Source organism: Oxyura jamaicensis, chromosome 11 (genome assembly GCF_011077185.1).
Source record: "Oxyura jamaicensis isolate SHBP4307 breed ruddy duck chromosome 11, BPBGC_Ojam_1.0, whole genome shotgun sequence".
Lineage (NCBI taxonomy): Eukaryota > Metazoa > Chordata > Aves > Anseriformes > Anatidae > Oxyura > Oxyura jamaicensis.
Window position 1 is genome coordinate 2805025 of NC_048903.1, and position 17533 is coordinate 2822557.

At 36.5% G+C, this 17533-nt stretch overlaps 1 long non-coding RNA gene across 1 annotated transcript in view; it reads left to right on the plus strand.

Annotated features, from left to right (window-relative positions):
• LOC118172565 overlaps nucleotides 1-12461 on the plus strand; it is a 136951-nt gene extending 124490 nt beyond the window's left edge. The window contains exons 10-13 of the long non-coding RNA XR_004753755.1: nucleotides 6142-6368; nucleotides 8744-8940; nucleotides 9219-9879; nucleotides 12039-12461. This is a non-coding gene — a long non-coding RNA (uncharacterized LOC118172565). The remainder of the gene's footprint in view (nucleotides 1-6141; nucleotides 6369-8743; nucleotides 8941-9218; nucleotides 9880-12038) is intronic.
• Nucleotides 12462-17533: the final 5072 nt, after the last annotated feature.

Here is a 17533-nt window from a genome sequence, read left to right on the forward strand (position 1 = left end):
ATTCACAAATTTAAGTAATACTTAAGTGTTATCACAAATAACATGTCACTGGTTTAAAAGGCAGGAGGTGTAAGAACAAATCATTGCTAGTGCAAAAGTTTCTGTAATTGGAAATTTGCCAGTCCATCTTAAAACAGGAAGTAGACTGCAATCTGTTTTGTGTCTCTGTGATTTTTCATAGATATTGCTTATCCTTAAGTGCTCTCGTTGAAAAACATATCTCTGTTTGAACCATCCCCCTGATTTTCAGCATCAGCAGAGAAACAGAGCTTCAATGATGTGGAGGTTAAATCTAGCCTAGACTATTATAGATTGTTTCATTTCCTCTGTAGACAGATTCAGCCTACAAGGCTGTAATTTTGCACCTTTTAAAATAACTATTATTTAGTTGCCCAGGATAGGATGGAAAATATATATTATAAAGCTAAATTACATTGTGTTCTTTTGATAGTGATGGTTATGTGTACACACTCGCAAAGCTTTGCAGTATCTGGGAGGCAGGATTACTGTATTCAAGTTCGAAAAACACTAATGGTTGCAGGCACAGTATGAATTATCTTACCCCACTGCTGTACCCAGTCATCTGTACTGGGGAAAAAAGGGAGAAAAATGGAAACCAATAAGCACTTTTACACTGGATAAATCACAAAAATATTTATTAAAAAAAAAAAAAAAAAAAGGACACAAGCTTATTTGTTTGGTATGCCAGGTCACAAAGTTCTGGTGGGTAAACTCTTGCATTGCCTGAACTAGAAAGATACAACACCTTGGTAACACAGCTTTGTTGAAAAAACTATTAAACCATTTTCTTCCATGTTGACATTCGCATCCCACAATTTTATATGAGTCCAGATATTTAAGACTTTGGTTTCACAGACCTGGTACAGCAGACTTTCTTAGCACTTCCTGCCTTGCTAGAGTATCCCAGCCTACCAGCCTGGGATATCAGGAAATTTGAAGCACACAGCAATAATGACAAAAGAAATATTATTTAATGTAGCACAAATAATGCTTTCAAATGGTTTAATGATTCTAGATTTATGAGAAATTATCTCAGAATATTATGAAGTAATCTAAAAATAATGAAGCTTGTGTCACCCGAAAGCAATTTTGCATTTTGGTTGAGGGAGAGTTAACAGCCTGAGGCTGCACTGAGATTGCACCAGAGCTCACAAAAGTTTTCTTGGGTGTTCCTACTATCTTTTGTAGAAGTGTAAAACCTTGCAAATTTTGTTTCCCAGTATTAAAGTATCTCTTTAGCCAACTTTTTTGATCTCTTGAAAACACACGCCTCTCAATGTAATGAGAAACCTTCATCTTCTTGTAAGTGGGTTCACAGGTTTTCCATTGAATGTGACCAAACATACCAAACATACTTGCATGCTGACAGGTGGGGTAGCTATTCTTCCCTTGGGGCAGGGTTGGTAGATCTTCAGTTGTAGGTAAAAACATGTCTGTTGCGCTGAGTAATTGCTGCTGGGAAGAGCTTGCTTCACTAGTCTTTTTTATCAAGGCTGACAGTGAAGCTGTCTCTTCCCTTTGTATTTGTTTCTGATGAAAATTGAAAGAATCAACTGAAAAAAAAATCCTAAACAGACTGAGCAGAATGTTTAGAACTTTGAGAGTTTAAAGTTTCAGGTCACCAGAGTAATTGTTAAGTAAGTACTTTAAATGCAGTATCCCTTTTTCACTGTTTCACTGTCATGATCACTAGTTTTTACATGTGAACCAGTGCATATGGGCATAAAATGAAGAGAAAATAAATTGGTTCTGTTCTTAGTTTTGCCTCAGGAGTTGGATTAATGATCTGGTCCAAGCTTGGGCTGGCTCCTGACATCTCTAGACTTGTATACCTGCTACTGTTTGTTCAGACATCCTATTTGAGGATGTCCAAGGGCTCAGATTCACAAGCAGGGACACTTTACTTTGAATAAGTGCAGTGGTTCACGCCCATACTGTCCCACTTGCTGCTCTTTGGGGATGTTGCAACTGTTCATGTTGCATTTGCTGGGTGGTTTTTTTTTTGTTGTTGTTGTTTTTTGGCATATTTTTCCATTTACAGCCTGCAACGTTGACATCAGAATCTGTGATATTTATCTTCAGAGTGTTGGATTCTGAACTGCAGCATTACAGGTACTGCTCTACCAGCAGCTGTGCTGAACTTCTGCAAAGAACACAGGAACAAGATACACATCAAGTTTAGCTTTATTAGTCAGGACTGCAAAGCCACTCTCAGATAGCCTCCTAAATCATAGCTTATAGCAAGGTGTTCTGAAACTATGGTAAATCAGGGGTTGATCCCTGGACATCTGAGCCTCTATGCTGCAGAAATGAGGTATGTAGCTAGGAACAGGTACATAGCTAGGAACAATATTTTCATCATCATCCTAAGCTCGTGCATCCTTCTGACTATTCAGTTGCCTTCTGGTAATTCAGTTAACTTCAGGCTCTGGCATGGGCATAAGAAAGATGCACACCTACAGTATTCTGATTAGAAAATAGTGTGAGTACCACACACTCACATTAAGAGGTGTGTGGCTCACAGTAATTTAATAGCAGTTTTAAAGACAGCAACATGAAGACACTTATGTGGTCAAAGCTTATAAGAGGTTTTATTTTATCTCTGTTTAGGAGAGAAAAAATAGACAGATAACCCTGATTCTTTGATGGTGCTAAGTTTCATTCTCTCATTGTCACACTAATGCAGTATTATAGTAAGAGCAGTATTAGTGGGATGTTCAAGGCAAAGAAAATTCCCAAATAAAATGCTCTCTACTTTCATAACTGATTTTTTTTCATAAGCAAATAATGATATTTTATATACTGCAAAGTAACTACTAAGTAAACAAATTAGTTGAGTTTGTTCACTAAAGGACAAGATCTTTATTCTTTCAGCAATACGTGGGGATCAACACATCCTTGAGCAGTGCAGAACAAAATGTAAAGGCCATCCTTGAAGCCAAAGCCCTGCTGTCCATGACTCTTGTTTTCTTGCTCTTCAGTGGAAAAACCTAGTGTGAAAAATTGAGTCATATTAATGTATATCTGTCTATCTATCACAAATTAAATAAATGTTATGGTTTTGTGAGTTTCAGAACCCAAAATTTCTTTGTAAACTTCAAGTCCTTACATTAGATTACCAACTTAATATAACAAAAAGATCACCAGGTTTACATAAGTAAACATAAACAATGGAACAACTAAAAGGTCATTATAATTAATTTTGTGATTATAAACAATGGCAACAATTAAAAGGTCCTTATAATTAAATTTATAATTATATTTTACATTATTCATATATATTAATATGTTGCATGTGTGGAATGTATCTTGTAAATGATTAACTGTGTTTTATAAAGTGTGTGATTTTTATGTAAGACAGTAATTGAAATCCCTGTCTTTCTGAAGTGATTATTTAGTTACAGTTGAAGCCTTTCTTTGTAGTTAAAGTAACATAGATTTGGCACCTTGGCTGTAAACACATTAGAAGCTTTCCCTCCACTCCAGTCATTGATGAAGGTCCAGTTCACTTCATTAAGTAATTCTTTTCATGCACCAAAATTTGTTCTTTTGAAGTACGAAGTTTTATTTCAATTACTGATTTCTAATAATGATTTTTCATTGCCAGAAGAAATTCTCTGTTGAATTGGAGAAGGCTAAAGAAAGTCTTTCCAGTCTTTTCAATATTCCAGGCAAGATGCCTCTTTCAGAGCATTTCTCTTGCTCTCTTAAGCTATGTGATGACAAAGGTAAAGAGGCAGACATTAAATGCATGAGCTCCTTCAGACCCCAAGTTAGTTCTCACAATGTGGCCAGCAAAATTCCTATATATTGTCTCTGTATGTCAAATATGTCATGAACCACCAATTGCTGTGTTTACTGGAGTGCTGCTGAAAGTTCACAAATTGTAGGCATTTTTTTCAGTTGTGAATGTCATCTCCTAGTGTCCTAGTTGTGACAATCTTCTCCTAGAAGACTGTAATTAGAATGTGATATAGCTTGGAAATCTTACACCTATTTAGTGTGTGAAATTGTTAGCATCTTTTAAGACCAGCTACATAAAGTTCAAGATAAATCACTGTAAGAAACATCCCCTAACATAGTACACCTGGGACAAATCAGGCATCCTATGGCTATTGCTTCTCTTTCTTCGCTTTGATTGTATGCGGTTCCTTTAAGTTACTACCCCAATGTAAATATTTCAGGGTCAAATCAACTTGTGTGGCACAGAGCTGAATAATATTGTCTTATCTTTCTACTGAATTTTTTTCATCCATGTTCATAGGCAAACATGTAACTACATCATCCTGGAAAGAGTATCCTGGAAAGCTCTGTGCAAGTTATGAGCAGGTACGTGCTGCAGCTACAGCATACCAAGATACAGCCTTTGGTAACTGCTGTGGCGAACCGCTAGAGGCTGCTAAATAAACGCAGCCCACAGCCTCAGCCCTTAAGGAGGATGGATGAGATCATGGGTACAACTGAGGAAAAAAAATATTACTAGAGCAATTGCCTGAAAGACAATGCATTCTTCCCGTTTGGGACAGTAAGGAGTTACAGGAATAGAAGAAGGAAAAAAAAAAAAAAAAAAAAAAGTGGAGATTTCCTTTTATGATGTGTGGGTTATTTTATTTGCTGGCTATAAGCTTTAAAAGCTGAAGACAAGATCTTGTTGACTAATTCTATTTCTATTACTTATAGGCTAAAAAAAGCATTATCAAGGAACTTTCATGCTAAGAAAACATCTAAAACAATGTAGACGTTATGAGTTCTGTTAACCAGAATGGATCAGACAATAGGAGTAAGTTGTATTTACCAGAATCTAGAGACAGATTCAAAGGAAGAGCAAAGAAAGTATCAGAGGCAAATGTGGGCTCTAAAATGGCCTCCCAAAACGGTAGTAATCTGAATTTCCCGAAATACACATCAGTATATTTAGTATTGTGGAGTCGAAAGAACGGTGAAGTCAGAAGCTTACTAGTAGCACAGTGCTGATTCATCTGGGGTGTTAAATGTTGCATCAGTTAAGCAACAACAATTGAGAAAGAAGCTGTTTCCTGGAGATTAACTGGTGATGGGGAAGACTTAATGGCCTGAGGCTGCTTTTGTTATTAAAAGGTGGGATGGGGAAGAAAAAAAATGGCTGCATGGTATTTATTCATGAGCAAAGCTGGCTAGCAAATAGGGACGGGATGTTCCTAAAATGACAATAGCAGTCGTCAGATTGGAGCCCCTTCTCAAAAACCTGAATTTCTTTATAGCAGACTAAAAGCAGACTAAAGTAGCAGACTAAAAGTTGCTTACAGCAACTGTTTAAAGGGTTTGTCTATGCACACTTCTATAAGTAAATTTGTTTGGAAGTACCTAAGGAGGACAAGCAGAATGCATGTGCTTGTGCATCTGATGTGTTGAAAAGATCTGTTTCCATACCATCAAGCTTTTGTGATATTCTGGGAAACAAACACTGACAGTCTTGTCCAAGATCAGTTTCTTTCTCGTATTTTGATTTTTATAGAAAGTTTAAGGACAGTGCTGTTCTGTTCTACTTCTCCAGCTGCTACATCTGCGTGTTCTCACTCTAAAAAGATTTGAAAATGTAAGGTTCAAAAAGTAATTTAAAGACTACCCAGAGGCTAAATTGGTTGCTATGGATATTTAAAATAATACTGCTAAGTAGCTATGAATGCATGACCCATTAATGAAGAGTTGGCTTCTTATTGCTTAATCTCACTTTATTGCTTTACCTCCTTCCCTACATGCATCTATAAAGTAATTCTTACGTCTTTAGACCAGTATGGAGGCATAGTCTGTAGGAGGCACTGATTAGGATGTGTGCCATAATATTCTAGTTAGGAAATCTTAAGGAAGTCTGTTCTTTATGTCACCTCTCATACTAACATATTTGTTTGAAGGACTCTATAAGGGCACAGATCCATGATCATTCTTCTGGGCAGCAGTACTTGCAAAAAGCAGCAGCATTTCTAAACCCAGCTTGCCCCTAAAAAATGAAAAAGGATGTGAAACTGCAACTTAATTTAGCTAAAAGATAGTTTGGGAGTCAGAGTCTTAATAAACAGTTTTATTCTCGTGGTTACAAAGACAAAATCATCTTTTTTTTTTTTTTTTTTTTTTTTAAAACAGGTAATGAAAAGGATGTTGCATCACTGTAAAACAAAACCAAGTTGGTGACCAGAAGGTGGTTACTGGTGATTTAATAAGTTACACTGGCTGAGCTTGAGTCTGACCACAGCAGGTATAAAGAAATGGGATATGTGAAGCTGGGAAAGAAAAGAGTGGGGGAACAAGAAGGACTTCCCACTTTTGCTGGTGGTAACTTCAAAAATTGCTTGGAAGTTTTGCTTGAAAAGGTAAATATCAAACTAAAATTTCCTGATCAGAGTTTAAGTTCAGAATTCAATTCAAGCTTGCAGATGGTCATGTGAGCCTGTTCAAACCATTAAAGTTTCAGATTTAGGTATGATATCTATCTTAAAGTTTCCCTTGCAGTGAAACAATACATAGAAAATGCAAATGCCCTCAGGCAAGTTTGCAGTAATTTTACCATGTACACTAAGATGAAAAGTCACAGAGCAGTGTATCGGTTTAAGGAACTGCTAAGATCATAGTAAATTGTAGCCCAGCATTCTCTTTGCAAAGCTGCTGAGACTTTTAAATATGCTATCAACTATAACCTGTTTGTGTCCTGCCATCTGGAGTACTTCTGAACAGCAGAAAAATCATGTGAATGCTCCCTAGCACTGTATGGGCAAAATCATCTCAAATGTCTTAAAACACCTTTGTTGGCTGTTGAAAGTAAAGCAGATGACTTTGAAGGAAATTAGATGGGATGTACCTGCCCTGGTCTGACAACCCCATAGGACTGTACTTTCTTCTGTGGAAGCTCAGATAAGCAAATGGGATTTATTGGTTTGGGCTGACAAAACTGTTCAAAGTAATCTAGAGCAGGTCAGGAAACCTATTCCTTACTCTAAGGCTGAATAGATCTTTGAAATGCTTTTGGCAGGCCAAATATTAGTACATACTTCTGTATTAACTAGTAACAATTCACGCTATGAAAAAGTGATTAGCTGTAGGTCCCACGAGAAATGAATTAAGTTGTGGATTGTGTTCACCTTCTGTATCATAGCTTGACTACCCTGATCTACATTAGTAGAACACATTCAAGCAGAGGCTGCCACGTTATTCAGCTGTGAGGGTTAATGTACTAATGATGAAAGTTAAACTGAGCAAACAAATGGACATTTGCCATTTACCATATGTGATGCAGTGTTTCTATTAACAAACACTGCTACTACTGATTGTTCCTACAGGCTATAAATTCTTTCCAGAACTACAACTCAAGATAAAACACTCATTTTTTTTCTAAGAAGTTGAAATTCTCCTTTTTGCCTCCTTCCTCCTTGAGACAAGTTATTCAGCAGTGCAACTGCAGCAGAAGTACATTTGTCCTCTTAGCTTGGGTGTATTGTGCATTCACTGCCTAAGAACACTTTCAAAGGTGACCTAATTCTGGGTGGGCTATAAACAAAAACACTTGTTTAAAACAGGAAAGAGAATATCCATGGCCTCTTCAAGGTTTGTGTCTATCACCCCTATATTATGAAAGTCTCATATCTGATTCCCACATGTCATTTTATATGTATATAAACATACCTATTTTATATTTAAAATTGGATGTCTATTATCCTGTGGTTTTCTTTGTAGTGCATATGAAGTGTGAGACTTATTACTGTTTGAACATGCCTCCTATATTTTTTTAGATACAGCTACATGTTTTGATACACTTCTTCAGGGTAAAAAAAAAAAAAAAAAATCAAAGCCAGAGACCATATAAACCTGGGGGGAAAAGTCTGATCATTGGGAGGTATTCAATTGTCATCTTCCCAAGATATTAAGGAGAATTGCTAGAATTAAGATGAGGAAAGCATGAGAAACAGAAGGCTAAACTGTACACACAACTGTTGAGCAGAGTTTTCTTTCAAACAAAAACAAGTCATTTAAGGTTGACTTTGCTAATCTGAAGGCGTTAGTCAGTAGAGTGGTCCAAAAACAGAAGCAGTCTAAGTGCAGCTTAATGTTATATCTATATTTCATACAAATTAATGCAAATTCATATTTAAATATGAAGCCATAGGAGTAAATCCATAATGAGGTTATGGTTCATATGATAGCACCTACCATTTGTTTAGAAGGTGACACAGTAACTGCAGAGCACTGGTGTAGGATACTATGCCACTACCATCTTTCAGTGCATTTCTCATAAGACATTCTTATTTTCATGAGGAAACCATACTTATTTTCATGGGGAAACATGCATAGCATTACCATACTATGTTTGCCTAAAGGTCTTCCCCATTAATTTCAGCTTTACAGAGCGTAATTCTCTGCCTGCCTAAGCCAATGTGTGGTCTTGTAGAGGTTAAATGACAGTTATGTTCCCTTAAAATAGTTCTGCTCCTTAGCAATGGGCAAAGGACACAAAGTTTGGAATCTTCAAGATGAAGATCAGTATTATGAATAACCCTAAAATCTGCATTCATTGCGACTTCAATGGCAGAATAAAGGCATCCAAATAGTGCATAGGAATAGGGAACAATGAGCAAGTGCAACAGTTGCAATACTTTCTCTATTCAGATGGATCCAGAGTCCTGTAACTATAATATAGCTAATATATACAAAAATAGCAATAAAGCTTTTCTTTTCTTGCTTTACACTTCAACAGAAAATCACCCTTTTACTGTTGAGGGTTGTGAAATGAATTGTTATAAGGCCTGCTGGAGTCTTTTATCTGTCAACTTCTACTGAGTTTACTCAGCAGGAAGCAATAGTGGGATTCCAATACAACAAACTAGCTCTGTGCATGCCCTCACAACTGACATCTGTCACATCACCCAAACTTCTTGAGAAACTGAGTCAATGGTAATAAAAAACAGATCTTGTGTAGGAATTTGAATTGTATCACATCTGGGATCTTTGTATTCCCTGGAAAATAATCAGTCATGATCCAACTTTGGACTAAAACCTACTATAGAGTTCCTTTATACTCTTCTAAGTAACTGCAGCATATGTCTATCTGCTTCCAAAGGTCCACATAGAATTTTATAGGTCATAACGTTTTTAAAAAAATGTTTTACTTAATTCTAAAATTCACTAATGTAAAGTAAGCAGTTCTGATTTTTTTTTTTTTTTTTTTTTAGGAAGTAAGGTTGAGTTGAACACAACAGCTTTGTGTTGACTACATGACAATAGCCCAATCTAAAAGGAAAACAATTATTAAGGGCTACATAAGGAGCAACTGTTGCATAGGAATAACAACTTCAGAGTGATACTGCTTAAAGATGAAGGTATTGCTGGAAGGAAAGGAGGAAATGTACCCTAAAGAAGCATTTTGTGTGGAAGGAGTATTTCTCTTCTAGGCAATCATTCTAAATAAATAAATAAGGTTCTATGTACTGCTGGTAGAAAAGCCATGTTCAAATCAAATGTAAAAATATTAAGTATATAATGGCATTGTAGCAGGCGTGAATTTCACCCCATTAAAACGGTTTTTCTTTGAAGTGTCATTTCCCTTCATTGGAGGGGAGGGACAGGCAGTACTGACTATATGTCCTAAACAATGTATAAAATATGTATTCAATTTACACTTGTAATTATACTTGTACAACTAGTGTGGGAAAGTTGTGCTCTGTACATTTAGTCTTTGTGTTTCCTTATGCTTAGTTTTTATTTAGCATTTTCAGATGCTTGAGAGGAAGTATAGAGGAATATAAACTAAATGAAGATCTTAGGAAGCCAGAAAGGCTAAAAGGAGACAGATCAAGTGTCTGCCTCTTCCTCAGACTCTGAGGGAGTGCAAAGGTGAGGAATGTAAACATATAACAAAGACTCCATGTGTATGTGCATGTAGATATACATATATATTTGTATATAATACAGGATTGTGTATTTTAGTGAACTTGTTATCCAAATGTTAACACTACATTGCTTGAAGTAATGTTTTTTGATCTAGTAAATAGGTTAGAAAACTGAACTGTTGCTATATTTTATCTTTCTGAAATTCAGTGTTGAAGCTATTGAAGTGTTTGAAACAAAAATTAGTTAGCTTTGTATGTCTTTTTTTATCCTTTTAGCTCTATAGAAGATACACATCCCCAAGTTCTGTTTTTTTGTTTTTTTTGTTTTTTTTCTGCGTATATAAAACATGCTCTTAAAACTGTTTTTTGTCTCAGTAAACTGCTCAATATTTCATCCCCATATTACTTTTTCTTGATACGTTCTAAAAGTTATTTCACCTTAAATAAATGAGGGCACCAACTGAGGCTTTATAAGTTTGAGAACATTTCAATACATATCCTCTGCCTCAGTATTTCTCATATATTGTGTAAACCACCACACCCAGTGCTAAGCGAAGGTCACTGTTTAAATGTGACAAGCTTGTAATCTAGCCTTGATTGCATTGTGGAAAGACAAGAAGACTGAAAAGTAAATCTGATATTCAATAACAGCACTTGGGAATGAATATTTGTTGCCCAGGAACTAGGAACCTGTGGGCCTGACTTGCAGGACTGTTGACTTTATTATCCCTTTTCCTGAAACACACTTAACTTTTTTTGTTAGTGATCATATGATTTAACTGAGACTGTTTAATCTTGCCTGCTTAATCTGTGTGTTAGCAGTCCCATTGAATTCTTCTAAGAAAGGGATGCTTTATATTCTACCTGACAGAAAAAAAAAAAAAAGAAAAAAAAAGTACAACAACAAAAAACTTTCTACCTTGTGCAGCACATTGTCCATACAACAATGAAGAAGTTGCTCTATGACTGTGTGTATATAGTGGTTTTGTAAATCCCTTTGAGCCTAGTCTTGAGAAAGGCAACTAATCCCAGTAAAAGGGTATTGCTTCATATGAAGTCTTTGCAGAGTACATACCTCCACCCCCAATTGCCAAGGCTGTTTGCGTACAGGGCTTTGGTTGTGCTGCTACAGATAAACTGCGCAAATAAATGAAGCTGGCTGATATTTTACACCTACTAGTCTCATTCCAGTATGTATATGGTCACAATCCCTTCCCTTTCCACTTCTCAGTAGTACATTGTGACTATGTTATAGAGAGTGCTGTTGTTTTGAGGCAATGAAGATGCATCCCAAGATGCACTGTATGTTTTTAGGCCTGCACAACATAATTGTAACTGTTAAAGTACGAATCTTTTCCCATTACATTTGATCCTGTATTATGGTCATGTATACTGCAAGTTTCATCCTTAAAATAGCAAAGCAACTGATTCCCAGCTCTTAATTTTCTGTGGTTGTCCACCTGTAAATATTTTAAGTTTTAAGAAATCCTGAAGGACTCTTGCATTAAAATACTGTTGATTTTCCGACAGTTCTTTTAGCTGTTGTGATTATGAAATACTTTAATGCCCATGAGCTGTAGGATGCTGATCAGGTTCCCACAGAATACAATTACTCACACCTATTCCACCTTACTGCTGTGCTAGTAACTATCTTATTAATCATCATGCTATCCACCCAAGCATTAGAAGCTACTGTAATTTATAGCGTGTCACAAGAACTCTAAGAAAAGCATAATGGTAACCTGACATCCCGGCCTTTTAGATAGTGTTGTTTTTTTCTTTACAGTCACACAAACTCTACTGTTAGCCCATTTGCAGTACAGAGTGGAAATATATATATATATATATATATATTTATATATATATATATATATATATGGTTTTATATCCTGAATCAGAAGGAAGGGGAAAGGAAGAATCAGTGAAACTACTGGAATGATTCATCAGTAAGAAGAGGTTTCTAATATGAATGTTCAGTGTGCTTTAGGCAACTTTTGGGCAGCATAAGTTTCAGCAGCAAGTTCAGTGCTTTGATTTTTATCATACTGAACAAGTGTTTAAAAATTGTTTCTCTAAGTATTCTATGTAATAAACAATCCTGAGATTCATATAAATACTAAGCATCAGCCAGGACTGACAAATATTTTGATATTTAAATTACAGGTGAACCAGAAAAATGAGGATGTAAGCAATCTAGCAGTTACACCATGCTGCCTCAAAGGACAGAGAAGGAGGATTGTTTACTTATAATGAACCCTCATCCTGTTGGTTGGAACTGCCAGTCAGTCTACCATTACCCTAATACAGAATATATATCAGCCCAGAGGGATTTGAGAGGAATCCACCATTCATTTTCTTCTAGTCACAAAGCAGCCACCAACGGAAGAGCTGCATTCAAACTGATGAAAGGGTAGGAAAAAAATTATCAATGGGCATGGATTCCTTTTGAAAAATAGGCATGGATTCCTTTTGAAAAATACATCTCTTGGTAAACACTTCCCCAAAACCTTACGTGAACTACTTAACAAGAGCACACAGGTGACATGCAGTGGCTTAGCCAGCCAGCCAAGATCTGAAGATCTAGCTGTTTATGCTCTCTTGCTTCCAATTATCTCTTTGGTGTATAGGAGACTGCTCTTAAGGCTGCACTGTGCCGGAAGTGCTAAGTATGTTCATAAAGGTGTGGCTTAGCTCCCTAGCAATCCCATGGTAACAGGGGTGTAGTAAACTAGCCTTAAGTAAAACAAACAGGCTTTGTGGAAATCAAAAGCTGAGAATGCAAGCTGTCTCTCTGATTAAAGAAGCTGATCTTTGAATGTAGGCGGTGGGCTCCACCTTGTTTCCGTGCGCCCAGAAGGTTCACAGGGGTTAGATGCCTCAAGTTTTGTGCTTTCAATACTAATACAAAGGAATGTTTTTTAAAGTCATTTTTTGTAAGATATGTTGTGAGGAAAAAGAGGTTAAATTTATACAATCACAAAAATACGGTTAAATGAAGGGAAAAGCCCTATATCATTTACTAAAAATCTCATCCTGTACAGAATGGCTCATCTGACAGTGAGAGGTACGGAGCAGAACCCTGCGTACTAAACAAGATCTACACCATTTTGTATTGAGTCTTTTTGCCTTGCTCCCCAGGAGAAAAGATGTGTTCTTACCAGGAGCTGACCAGCATAAGCTTAAATCTTACAAGTGAGGCATGTTGCTGGCACAAATTTGCTTTACAATGTTACCTTCTACAGAAATCTACACAGCAAAAATACACTTTTGCCTGCTGTAGATACATTTTCAGGCATGGATTCCTGCATAGATAGAAAGTAATTCAGAGATCTGAAGAGACAAGAAGATCTGATATTCAGAGCCTTCCAATTTATGTCTGTGCAAAGTAGGTGTAAAATGCTACCCAACCTGTGACTCATCTGTAACAGTGATAGCCAGTCTGGCCACCCTTAGTGACGGCTGCAGGTGTTCAGTAGCAACTGGCCACAAAAAAGCTTGATGTGCCTTAAGGCTATGGATTCATGATACTACAAGACATCAGTATCCTTGGTGTTTTCCTATTCCCATGAGTCACTATTTTTGCCAGGATAACTGTGTGTGGGACCAACCTCTGAACAAAATGAAGGAATGGATTAATCTTAAGGAAAACACTGCAAAATTAAGGTTTTGTAGAAATTCTGTTTGGTTTTAACTGAATCAGATACAACTTTCTAAATCAGGATCAATATTTCAAAGCTGATTCAGAGTGTAGCCACACAAATAGTAGTGCTGAAGGGTCAGAGAGGACAACAAGCCAAGGGCAGCCTGAGAATGAAGAGCTGAGACTGGATGAGTAAAGTGTGCCTGAAACTGGTATTTATGTGAAACATTTTTTTATTATAAAACCCACAGCTTAAGAGTACAGTTTGTCATGTATTATGGCAGACCAACCAGCTCCTAACTATTCCCACTTCTTCAGTGAGGGCATGTTTGTTTGTAGTGCATATTAGGATTTAATCTATCTGAAAAAAATAGTGAAGGAGGAGGTCAGCCTCCTCTGCCTCCCTGTTCACAAAAAGCAAAACAATAGGCCACAGAAAACAGCAGTTGAATGATGGTAAGTAAATGTTACTACTTCACCCAGAGCATTATCAGCACATCGACTCTACTCACTGCATAGCCACTCCCAGGCTGTGCCAGGCAACTTTCTCTTGTGTGTGTCCTAGGACTCTTTCCTTTTTCCTCACCGCAGTTTAGTTCTGTGTAAAAAGGACAAAATCTTAATGTGTGGTAACTATGTCACACTGATGGAAATAGTTACTCGAGAAAACCAAAGAATGACTGCACATAAGGTGATATTTCCTGTCAAACAAGGGCGTGCCACACTAACAGAGGGCATTGGAAAGGAGGTGTGGTAGTATTGGCACTTATAAAACAGCTCTGTCATAGTACTTTATCACAACTCCAACGTATTGGGAAGGGAAAGGGCAGAACTCATAGCACCTGCTTGCCGTGTACTTACATATTATCTATGTTTATAAAGCAATTCTGTGGTTATTAAGTGATAAAATGGACTGAATTGCATCAGATGTCATCTTAAATTTAAAATTTCTGCAGTGTGCCAAAGGGAAGAGTCTATTTGGAGCTATCTTTCATATATGTGTATCTATATACATACATACATACATACATACATACTCTTTTGTTACTGTTGCTTTTTTACTTGAATACACTTACTGACTGTGCAATATGTTTCATTCACAATTTTTCTACTCAGAAATTCACATCACTCTAATATCAACCAGATGTATCAGTAAGGACACTACTATCTTACTTCCATTGTATATTCTACAGGATATAAAATCCACGATTAAGCCAAAGGAACAAAGGTATTTGCTCACCCATGCTCAACACAAAGACAGTCCAAACCAAAATGCAAGTTTTTTCAGATACCTATTTATCTGGGGAAATTGTTCTATCCTTGTAATTGGCTATAATAAGACATGGAGCATGTCTGAAATCCCAGTGTCACTTACTGAATATGTAATAATTGGTGGTGGGGTCGAATGAAATAAAGTAAACATAATGAAGATTAAAGATCAAGAAATTATTGAATGATAGCTCTCCTATCATGTTTACCTTGGATGCACATAATTGCATTCATCAGTTTATTATGCAGAATTCATTGATGAAACGTTTTTAAAGCTTAAGTGCTTCAACATCTGGTTAAGCTTTGCCTAAGTTTTGCATTTATATTTTACTTCTTTTTATACTATGGTGAGAAAAAGGTGTGTATTAGCATATCTTTTTGTGGAATAAGTTTAATTAAATTATAATGAAGAAACAAGTTAAGTATCAGAGCAGCTAAATCAAATGGGAATGAAACATTATAGGGACACACCCTCTTTTTTATCAGGGTTTTTAAGTCAACTGAGTTCTTGTGGTATAATCTGAATAAAAAGCCAAAGCTATACACCTTACTAATCTCTGCCAAGATACTTTCGTAAGGCTGGTATCAGTCAGTAAAGCCTCAGACAGTGTAATTTGCATGAAGTCATTGTTAGTTGTGTAATTCGGTCAGTTTTTCATTGAGCAATTTGGACTTCCAGTATACAGTCTTTTGTATTCAGTTGATGATCAGTTCTTTCATCAATGCTAACTTGCATAATTGATAAGCAACTCTCAGTATGTGAGAGTAGTGTATAGCATGCAGACATTTTGATGTAGGTAGTAGCATTTACATTTCATATGTTGTCTAAATATTTTTTTATGTTTGCATGCAAGGTAATTAGAGTTGGATATACAAAGTTCCAGATGGCTTTGGCTGTCTCACTTTGAAACATCAGTGATTTCATTTTTCAATGAACTTCTGAGAACTTTCTAGACCTACAGTGTGAATGTATTTACGTGAGGCATAGGGTGGGTTGAACATCAATTCATTGAAGGAATGACTATGAAAAAATTATTGCAAAAAGTTAGGGGGCTACTGGATTTCCTGTCTTGCTTTTCCTATGGCTGGAAGTCTCTGAGCTGATCCATGAAAAATAAACCATGAAATGCCCCCGTGCTAAATATTTAATGGAGACATCAGGTCATTCTCATTTTCTGTTAAGAGGAGCTAACCACTTGATCTTTTTGCAACAGTATATAAAGTTTGTCCTGTTGAACTTCAAACACATGAAGTCATCAAATATTTTATTGTTTATAAAGATAATAGGATGATTCTGTTGCATTGTATTTACACAGTAGTGAATGAAAGCAATTTTTTTGGCTTTTAGCCATTACAGTGAATTGAATTATCAGTGTATGTACTTACTCTTTTCACTAAAGTGTGGTGGAGGTGGTAGCAAGAAAAGTGGTAGTGTATTTCTTGGCATTATAGCTGAACTAACAAATGACTCATTATACTAAATTTAATGATAATAAAGCAGTTTTTTTTTTTTTTTTTTTACTGCTGGTTATGTTGTCACATCGATAGATTGTAAACTGCTATATACTTTCAGTGGACAAAGAGAGAATGGATTATCAGTGTGTTTTAATCTAAGACCAACCATCAATTTGCTTAAGAACTGCTACAGAAATAATGTTTCCTGTTGAATTTCCATTTGCATATTGTACCTGAGACTATCAAAAATGTTACCAATTGCAATGAGAATTTATTTGGCAGATTTTAGGGGCAATAAAGCTCTATAGAAAGTGAATTTTCAGTCACAGGCAAGGTAGATCGAAAGGTTCAGGAAGTACTTGCATATTCATCTCATTAGGTAACAGAAATCATATCACATGGCTTGTCTAGTTTACCACAGCTTAAAGATCCTGTCTCAACTAGTTTCAGTGAATTATTTGAAAGCTTAGCAGAGAGATCAGATTGGCCACTAGGAAAAAGTTTCCTAGGAAAATGTTTCTCATCAGCAATGTAGTGCGGCATTGGAGCAGGTTATCCATGGAGGTTTGGAATCACTGTCCTTGGAGGTTTTAAAGTCTCAGCAAGGCAAAGCATTGGCAGGCTCAGTCTGGTGTTGGCAGTAGTCCATCTCTGACCATGGTGTTGGACAAGAGGACTTACAGAGCTGCCCACCAGCTAGCATTTCAACGATTCTAATTCCAAAAAACTGCTTAGAGATTTGAAGAAAAGCATGATATCCAAAAATCTAAATTCACTGTGTATTTGCTTAAATTGCTAACCTTAGTGTAAATCTAGAATATTAATGAAGGACACTATTGTGCATACACACATACACATTTGATCTGTCCATAAATTTTATAGAAAAATAAAGTCTTTTATCTTCAGAAGCCTGATACCTGTTATCCGGGGAACTTCTACTAAATAACATGTATCTGTTCATTGAAATTCACGGGGAGCTGAGCATGTATAAAACTTTTGTAGGATTAAGACACCAGATTGATTGTCATCCCATAAAGGAGAGAAGCTATGTAATGTAATAGTGAAAGCAATTCATTTTTATTTATTTAGCCTAGTCACCGGTTTTATGTTTTAGTTTACCTTTGAGTCAGTAGAATTGGAATTCTAGCTGGTGCAGGATTCTGAGTGAATGCTTTCCATAGGGCTTGGTGGGGCTAGTATCTGCAGGGCAACAATCCATCAGAAACCACCTTTCTGAAGCAATTTTGCATATTGGCAAGCTTTTGTGAATATCCCAATGGAAATTATTTTGAGG